A 10,652-nucleotide genomic window follows, 5' to 3' on the forward strand; every position below is an offset into this window, starting at 1 on the left:
TCCAAAGGCAGGCTGCCTACATGGAGTGTACAGACACACATGCAGTCAAAATTCCTACATACTTTTTTTTAAAAGAGCTTTTCACACTGTACTGGCATTCCTGCTGAGCTGCACCTGGCCTGGCTCCAGAGGGTAGCACCTAGCCCTAATACATCTTTTGTTTAGCAGACACCTTTTGTTTCCCTTGTTGCCCTCTATGTGAATACTGAGTTTCCCAAGGATACAAAGGCCTATGTAAAACTTGATTCAAGAAACCCAGAAAACCGTGGTACCTGACAAATCGAAGAATTTACATTTGGCATTGTATTGCTGGGAGCCCCTCTCAAGTTGTTTTGAGCATATGGAAATTAACTGGCTAAACTGTATCAGAGAGAAATAAAACTGCCCTAGGCAAATAGTTTGTGCTTCAGTCCTTCCAGGCTGGACCCCCCTGCAGCCATGAAAGACTAGATTCATTCTTAACATGCCTCTATGTCTTCATTGCACGGACCCATGTGAACCCACACACTCATGTAGTGACTCACGCAGCTATATGACACAGATTTGCAGAATTTTATTTTAATATAAACTCTGTGATATTTTTCTAATGTTTAACCCCATTAAAGGCTTTCACAAGTTTCTTATCTTTTTGTTTCTATTATGTATACTGTTGTGATTTGTAAACAGAGAATTCCAGATAAATGCAAAGTCACATTATTTACAACAGCATTTTTCTCTCCAGTATGACTGTTCTAATACCCTTGAATAGTTGAGGACTTAGTAAAAGATTCACCACATTCCTTATACATGCAAAGTCTCTCTCCAGTATGAACTCTAAAATGTGTTCTAAAATTTGAACACTAAATGAAGGGTTTGTCACAGTATTTCCATTTGTAAGGTTTCTCTCCAGAATGAATTTTATGATGTACTCTAAGATATGAGCTCCTAGTAAAATATTTGACACATTCCTTACAGAAGTAAGGTGTCTCTTTAGAGTAAACTTCTTAATGTTTTCTCAGATTTGAATACTGGGTAAAGGACATGTCATAAGCCTTTCATTTGTAAGTTTTCTCTCCAGTATGAATTTTCTGATGATCTCTAAGACTTCAGCACTTAGTAGAAGATTTTTCACATTCTTTTTCTCTGTAAGGTTTCTCTCCAGTATGAATTTTCAGGTATGTTCTAAGAGTTGAGGTCATAGTAAAGGATTTTAAGATACCTCACATTTGTAAGGCTTTTCAACTGCACGGGTTCTGTAATGTGTTTTAAGATTGATAATTCAAGACAGGAAATACCACATTCTTTGCTTTTGTACAAGTTCTCTGAAGAATGAATTTTTGTTTGTTGTTTTGGTTTTGTTTTTTGTTTGTTTGTTTCTTTAAACCAGGTTTCTCTGTGAAACAGTCCTGGCTGTCCTGGAACTCTCAGCAATCCACCAAATTCAGTCTCTACAGTGGTGGGATTAAAAGTATGTTTCACCAATGGCTGCTGAGAATAAATTTTCTGATGCTTTCCAAATGTGGCTACAGGATCTGCCATACTCATTGCACTTGTAAAGCTACTATCCAGCATGCATTTTGTGTGTGTGCATATTCTCATAGCTATGAATTGCTGGTTTCTCTCCATTATGAATTCTCTCATGAGTTGTAAGAGTTGATTTTAGAGTAAAGCATCTGCAACAAATGTTGCACTTGTAAGGTTTCTCTCCAGTATGAACTTCCAGTAAAAGATTTGTCACATTCCTTACATTTGTAAGGCTTCACTCCAGTATGGATTTTCTGATGACTATGAAGTGATGATAACTGAGGAAATGACTTTCCACAGTCTTCACATTTTTAAGGTTTCTCCCCAGTATGAAGTCTTTGATATTTTTTAAGATTTGAGCACCAATTAAAGGATCTGTCACAAATGTTGCACTTGTAGGGTTTCTCTCCAGTAAGAATTCTCTGATGCCTTGTAAGACTGGATTTTTGAGTAAAGGATTTCTCACAATCCTTACAGTTGTAAGGATTCACTCTGGTATGTATTTTCTGATGGTTGTAAAGTGATAAAAATTGAGGAAATGACTTTCCACAATCTTTGCATTTGTAAAGTTTCTCCATATTATGAAGTCTTTGATATTTAATATGACCATCTATTAAAGAATCTGTTGAAAACGCTGCATTTGTAGGGTTTCTCTCCACTATGAATTCTCTGATGCCTTACAAGAGTTGACTTTTGAGCAAAGGATTTGTCACATTCCTTATATTTGTATGGCTTCTCGACAGTATGCATTTTCTGGTGGCTATGAAGTGATGATAATCGAGGAAATGACTTTCCACATTCTTCACATTTGTAAGGTTTCTCCACAGTATAAAGTCTTTGATGTCTTTTAAGATTTGAGCACTGATTAAAGGATTTGTCACAAACATCACACTTGTAGGGTTTCTCTCCAGTAAGAATTCTCTCATGGTTTATAAGACTGGATTTTTGAGTAAAGGATTTCTCACAATCCTTACAGTTGTAAGGATTCACTCTGGTATGCATTTTCTGATGACTATGAAGTGATGATAATTGAGGAAATGATTTTCCACAATCTTTGCATTTGTAAGGTTTCTCCATATTATGAAGTCTTTGATGTGTTTTAAGATTTGAGCACCTATTAAGGAATCTGGTGAAAACATTGTACTTGTACGGTTTCTCTCCAGTAAGAATTCTTTGATGCCTTGTAAGAGTTGACTTTAGAACAAAGGATTTGTAACATGCCTTACATTTGCAATACATTGCTCCAGCATGAATTTTCTGACAGCTATGAAGGGATAACTGAGGAAATGACTTTCCACATTCTTTGTATTTGTAAGGCTTTTCCCCAGAATGTAGTCTTTGATGTGTTTTAAGATTTGAACATTGGCCAAAGGATCTGTCACAAACATTACATTTGTAGAGCTTCTCTCCAGTATGAATTCTCTGATGACTTGTAAGAGTTGACTTTAGAGCAAAGGATTTGTCACATTCCTTACATTTGTAAGGCTTCTCTCCAGTATGCATTTTCTGGTGGTTTTTAAGTACTACCAACAGGCAAAATGACTTTCCACATTCTTCACATTTGTAAGGTTTCTCCCCAGTATGAAGTCTTTGATGTGTTTTAAGATTTGAACACTGATTAAAAGATCTGTCACAAAAGTTGCACTTGTAGGGTTTCTCTCCAGTATGAATTCTCTGATGCCTTGTAAGAGTTGACTTTTGAGTAAAGGATTTGTCACATTCCTTACATTTGTAAGGCTTCTCTCCAGTATGTATTTTCTTATGCCTATGAAAGACTGAAAAATAAGAAAATGACTTTCCACAATCTTTGCATTTGTAAGGTTTCTCCCCAGTATGAACTCTTTGATGTATTTTAAGATCTGAACACCTATTAAAGGATTTGTCACAAACGTTGCACTTGTAGGGTTTCTCTCCAGTATGAACTCTCTCATGTTTTGTAAGACTTGACTTTCCAGTAAAAGATTTGTCACATTCCTCACATTTGTAAGGCTTCTCTCCAGTATGCATTTTCTGATGGCTATGAAGTGAAAACTGAGGAAATAACTTTCCACATTGTTCACATTTGTAAGTTTTCTCCCCAGCATGAAGTCTTTGATGTGTTTTAAGACTATCACTCTTGTTATAGGATTTGTCACAAATGTTGCACTTGTAGGGTTTCTCTCCAGTATGAATTCTCTGATGCCTTATAAGAGTTGACTTTTGAGTAAAAGATTTGTCACATTCCTTACATTTGTAAGGCTTCTCTCCAGTATGTATTTTCTTATGCCTATGAAGGACTGAAAAATAAGAAAATGACTTTCCACAATCTTTGCATGTGTATGGTTTCTCCCCAGTATGAAGTCTTTGATGTGTTTTAAGACTATCACTCTTGTTATAGGATTTGTCACAAATGTTGCACTTGTAGGGTTTCTCTCCAGTATGAATTCTCTGATGTCTTGTAAGAAGTGACTTTTGAGTAAAGGATTTGTCACATTCCTTACATTTGTAAGGCTTCTCACCAGTATGGATTTTCTGATGCATATGAAGACCTGAAAAATAAGAAAATGACTTTCCACAATCTTTGCATTTGTATGGTTTCTCCCCAGTATGAACTCTTTGATGTATTTTAAGAGTTGAACACCTATTAAAGGATTTGTCACAAACGTTGCACTTGTAGGGTTTCTCTCCAGTATGAATTCTCTGATGCCTTGTAAGAGTTGGCTTTAGAGCAAAGGACTTGTCACATTCCTTACATTTGTACAGCTTCTCTTCAGTATGTATTTTCTGATGGTTTTTAAGTACTACCAACTGGTAAAATGATTTCCCACAATCTTTGCATTTGTAAGGTTTCCCCAGAGTATGAACTCTTCGATGTGCTTTGAGATTTGCACTCTTGTTATAGGATTTGTCACAAATGTTGCACTTGTAGGGTATCTCTCCAGTATAAATTCTGTGATGTATGGTGAGACTTGAACAGGTACTGAAGCATTTTCTATATTTCCGCCATGCATGTAGATTCTCTCCAAAGTAGACTGTTTGTTTTATAAAACTGTATGTAGAGCTGAAACGGTCATCATAGTCTTCCTGCCTGTGCTCTTTCTTTGCAGTGTAGAGTCTCTGATCTTGAATAATTTTGGAAAACAAATTTAAAGACTTTTCACAGTCTTTAGATTTGCAAGGTTCCTCTCCAGTTTGCATGCTTTCATGTCTATCTGTGCTTGATGACTCAATAGAGGCATCCCTACAATTACTGCATCTGCAGATGGTAGAGTTTTCTGTAGTTTCACTTGTTTTATAAAGTGCCTGTGTGAAGGGGTCATGAAGCACTTTGCCGAGATCATTACACTGACAAGAACACTTTTCAGTCTTCACATTTTCCTGGATAGTATCACATATCCAATAGTTCTCTGAAAATAAGTACAATTCAGATTAATTGGGCTTGTTCCCAGATTAAACATTTCATAAATGATAGACTCTCTAACTTAAGAAAAGTTAACCAGCAACTATTTAGAATAGAGTTCTCAGTAGTCAACTCATTTTTTCACTATGATTATATGGATTCTCACAAAAACAAAGTGATACCCTTCAGGGAAGATGATATTAGTGGAATCAGAAATCAGCCTGGGGATGGAGCTCACTGACTGATTATATTTAGAATAAATTTCTCTATTTTTAAGTATTTATTTTTCCAGATATTGATGAAAAAGGTTAATCTACTCACAGATAGAAAGTATTTGTACTTCTTAATGAAAAACAAAGAAGACTACTGTTTAGAATTCCTTTCAAGATGAAAGGTTTACTCAAAAGCATCACAGAGGATATTCCTTTCTCTAGAAAACAGAGTATATTCTCCAAAAGTAATGGATCCAGAGACAGTGTTCAGCCAAACATTAGAGGCTAAAATCATTTGACCTGGCATGGTCCACTATTGCTGTTTTCTATCCTCCATTGTGAGAGTTCCACACACTGTTATTTCTTAACTTTCCTCATATGGTGGACTCAAGTCTACTCTGTACACCAACTCCTGAGATTATTTCCCAGAATGATGTCTGTGTATGTGGTGATAATTGTATACCCTAATAAAGTTTGCTTGAGGATCAGAGGAGAGAGCCAGTCACTAGATTAGACATAGAGGCCAGGGAGTGGTGGTACACACCCTTAATCCTATCACTCGGGAGGCAGAGATCCGACTTGACCTCTGTGAGTTCAAGGCCACATAGGAAACATAGCCAGGCAGTGGGGGCACACACCTTTAATCCCAGTACTGAGAAGCACACATGCCTTTAATCCCTGTAAGTGACAGCAAGGGGAGAAAGGTGTATAAGGTGTGAGGAAAGAGAAACTAAAGCAGTTCAGCTGAGAGCCTTTTGGGTGAGGACTCCGAGGCTTTCAGTCAGAAGATTTATGGAGTTAGCAAGGTGAGGTTGGCTGTAAATTGCTTTGCTTCTCTGATCTTTCAGCTTTTATCACAATATCTGGCTTCGAGATTTTTATTAATAGGACCATCTAAGATTCAAACAACAGTGTATTCTCTACTGGGAAGAAAATTACGGATGTATTATGAAGACAAACATGCAAGAAGGCGACTACATAATATGTCTACTCCATGGATTAATTTTAAATGTAAAGTTTGCAAAATTACTCAAATTTGATGTCAGCATAATCAAATAAATTTGCATTTTTGCTAGTATTAAGTCACCATAATTCAGATGCAATAAAGCACAATGTTTTTTAATAGTTACGACAGCATGCATGCTGGAACCAAGACACTACAGTAAGTTAAACGATCAGGAATCCTTTCAAGTGGAATTAAATATAGTAATACCATTTTCAACTCTCGATTTCCCTTTCACTGGAAGCCATCACTCTTGTTCCGCTCATTCACCAACTCACCTTGGTTGTGGCTATTCTCTCCTCTCCACATTTCAGGACAATCTCATTTGCTCCAGACTGGTGACCAGGCCTACTTTGCATAGAGTCCATTTGTTCTGTGAGGTAGCTCATTACTCATGGCAGAGTTTTTAAACAGAATAGACATCTAACACAGTACTATGTTCAGTACATGAAGAGAACACAAAGTAAGGGAATATAGGAATGTTTCCCAATTGCTATTTTCTGTAAATATTCTAAACATATTTAGGGAGAATTTTCAGTTTGTATACCTTTAGTTTTTCTCAGAATTAAAATGATATCAAATGTAATTATGGACATGGAGTTTGAGATGAGGGTGGAAATAGCCCCAAATCCTTTGATCTACAATCTGTCCCACCTGCAAAATATGCTAGGGCAATGGTGGAACAAAAATGGAGGGAGTAGTCAACAAATGTCTGATTTTAATTATGGTCCAATCTATAAGCAGGAATCAATAGGCAGCATTGCTTGGGTAACCAAAGACCAAAGACTAAATAGACCAAAAAACAATGGTAAACCCAAAAACTACTGGCGTAAAAAGAAAAAAAAGTACCAATAAAATGCTTCCTAATGAAATTCTACTATACTCAAAGATCAGTGCCTTATCCAGTCACCATCTGAGAAGATTCCTCCTGGGGTATATAGGAAAAGATGCACAGACCCACAGTCAGACAGTATGTGGAGAGAATCTACATATGATACCGCCATCAAACCCCTCTCCCCAAAGCTCAGGGAACCGTGTAGAAGAGGAGGTGAAAGGAGTGTAAGATCCTGAGGGGATAGGGGACAAAAGAAGAACAAGGCCCTCTGAAAAAACTAGCCAAGTGCATGTAAACCCACAGAGACTGAAGGAGCAGGCACAGGGCCTACATGGGTCTCTATCAGGTCCTGTGCATAAATATTATAGCTTTAAGCTTAATATTATCATGGGACTCCTGAGTATGAGAACAAATGGGTCTCTGATGCTCATGCCTATTCCTAGGAGACTTTTCCTTCTGTTGGATTATCTTATCTAACTTCAACATGATTGATGGTTTTCACTTCGTATTATTATTTTATTTTTTCATACATGGTTATCTCTTAGAAGGCTGTTCTTTTCAAATGAGAGAAAGAAAGGGAGTGGATATTGAGGGAAAGAGATATAAGGAGGAACTAGGAGGGGGAAGTTTAATCAGAATATACTGTATGAGAAAAGAATATATTGCAATAAAAGAAAAACAATGAAAAAGAAGATTTGGGTGCAAATATTATATGTAACTAAGTTTTTTAATGCATTGTGGAAAAATGGAAAATGAAGAGAAAAAAATTAAATATCATGAAAAAGTTCATTTCTACTATCAAAGTTTCTGTAGTCCCCTGTTGTTTCCAAGACAGTTTAACCAAGAGTTTACAACCTATAAACTTGGTACATACATAAGATGAGTTACGAATACTACAAGCAAAATGTTCTCACCCACAAAGAGCACGCTGCTGTAATTCTCCAACATCACATCAATGTACAAAGTCCTCTGAGCAGAGTCCAGGTATTCCCACTCCTCCTGGGAGAAGTCCACAGCTACATCCTGGAATGTCAACAGATCCTGAAACAAAAAAGTACAGTTCGATCATGTGATACCAGACAGAGTGCTTTCTTGGATAAAAGGAGACTTGAAGAAATTAGGGATGTAGATGAGCGACAACAATTACTCAAAAAAAAAAAAATGTTTCTAATACAGTCACATTCAATAATGGATATTCTAACTCTGTGAAAACAGGATGATACAGTAAGTAGTCTCACAGGCAATATACTCAAAACAAGGCACACATTCAAAGTGTAGAGATGATTATCTGTTATGGATGCTATGTTTATGTCCCACAGGATCACAGCCTATATGTCTCAAAAGGAAAATCTGTGATGAGAAAATGTGATTTTAAATACAGTACCTGTAGATCATGATACTGTGGATCAAAACTTGTATTTAAAATTATAAACACAGAAACCTAAAGAATAGAGGAAATAACTTCAGGATATGGAATGGGTAAGGATTTTTTAAAAAGAAAAAACACAAACAGAACTGCAACTAACCTAAGTATCAACAGATGGGAACATGAAAATAAAAAGCTTCTGTTTATCAAAGAAAACAATCAGCAGACCACATAGACATCACTCAGAATGGGAGAGAATCTGTATCAGTGACACTTTGGTTAGTGCCTTATACCAAGAATTTACAAACAATTACAGAAATTAAGTTCCATGGAAATAAAACGGCAAATCAATATATGGAAAAATGACCTGAATAGACACTTTGCAAACAGAGAAACAGAGAAATACAAATGGCCAATAAATGTTGCAAAACGTGTTCAGGATTCCTAAACTGCCACCATGGAAATGCAAACTAACACTGAAATACTTCCTCCCCCCAGGCAGAATGGCTGTCATCAACCAATCTGACAACAAATGTTAGAGAAGATGAGAAGAGATAGATACCCTTAGTCACTGGTGTGTGTGTGTGTGTGTGTGTGTGTGTGTGTGTGTGTGTGTGCGTGTGCGCGCGCGCATGCACAGTATAAATTAATACAATCTTTGTAAAAATCAGTTAGAGGTAATTTAAAAAATTAAGGATAGAACTAATATATGAACAGCTCGTTCACTACTGGGAATATATCCAGGGAATCACACAGCCCATTACTGAGATATTTACACCCCATATTTATTGCTGCTTATTCAACAAAGCAAAGAATTGGAATCAAGTTAATTGTCTATCAACAAATGAATGGATAATGAAAATGGTATACGTATAAAATGGATTCCTATACAGCTGAAGAAAAAATGTAATAAAAGTTTTCAGGATAATGGTTGGACTTAGAATATGTAACAGTAAATGATGGTATACAAGTCAAGAGAAAGAAACCATATTCTCCTTCATAGGTAGAATCTACCCAAAAATATGTGTACATGGAACACAACATGCATGTGGGCATAGTAGAACATGGAGAAAAAAAGAACAAGAAATGTGACATATCAAGAGTTGAGGTATGACTGAACGCAGGAAATGAACCCAAGTTATGAAAAATTATATAAAGCTAACTGCTTTTCTAGTTCTAATTCTGTCACATGTCATTAGGTTTTGGGTGGTAGATAATTACAACAAAATACATGTGATAGTAAAAATATAAAATCATAGGTGAGGCTCCAGAGCTTCTGTTCCCAATGACAACTCTAACTGTATAAAATTACATTAAGTTGTAAAGCCTTGGATCTAGTTAATTTCACTATCTGAATTTTCTATTGTGTGTTTGTTTGGAATGTTTTTTATAACAAAGTTTAAAAATATCAGAAGCAGAAAAATAAAGCTTCCAATGTCTCAAAATATAATGCTTATAGAAAAAATAGTGGACATGATCACTGACCTGGGACATGTTTACTGCATAATCAGCCACTTCTTTCTGTTTTCTTCTTTGAGTTTCTCTTTCATGAACAATGAATAGATTGCTTGCTATCCTTTCATATAAAAAAAAGAAAATGCAAAGATTAATACTGAAAGCTATTAAAGAAAAATGTCAAAACACATAAAAAAAGACTTAATAAACAGAATACCACCAGGTGTCCGGTAAATGATTCCAAAGACAGGAGAACATGGAAATACATTTAAAGCCTGGAGGGAAAATCATCAACTATATTTTTGCAAACAGAAAAAACTCTCTAAATTGATGGAGACATAAGTGCTTTTCAAGACAGGCATGAATTAACACAATTCACATCAATAAAGCAAGACAGAATATAATAAATTAGAGGAAAAATATACAGAGGTGAATCAGAGAAACTATCCATGAGAACATGGGAAGTAATAAATTTCATGTGAAGAATTGATAAGCAGAGGAGAAATGGGAAGTAATCATCCATGGGCAAGATAGCAAACCACTAACTCTTATAGTAAATAAACAGTACGCTCAATAATCCAACCAGCAACTGCTGTAGAAAATCCTTTTGTACACTGTGAAGATTTGTCACTGTGATTGGTTTAATAAAGATGCTGATTGGCCAACAACTGGACAGGATAAGTCTAGTTCAAAACATCAAACTGAGGATGCTGAGAAAAAGAAGTGCAGAGTTAGTAGAGTTGCCAGCCAGAGAAAGGATGAGTCAGACACACACAATGTGATAGAAGTAAAGGCCATGAGCCTTGGGGTAGTACATGAATTAATAGAAATGGGTTAACTTGTAAGAGCTAGTTAGTAATAAGTCTGAGCTATTGGCTGAGCATTTATAATTAATAAGC

General features: G+C 36.1%; 1 pseudogene; it reads right to left on the reverse strand.

Moving 5' to 3' along the window:
• Positions 1-538: 538 nt before the first annotated feature.
• Positions 539-9,860, reverse strand: LOC131894560 (zinc finger protein 54-like; annotated as a pseudogene).
• Between the last annotated feature and the right edge of the window lie 792 nt (positions 9,861-10,652).

The sequence above is a fragment of the Peromyscus eremicus genome, chromosome 1 (genome assembly GCF_949786415.1).
Source record: "Peromyscus eremicus chromosome 1, PerEre_H2_v1, whole genome shotgun sequence".
NCBI classification, from domain to species: Eukaryota; Metazoa; Chordata; class Mammalia; order Rodentia; family Cricetidae; genus Peromyscus; species Peromyscus eremicus.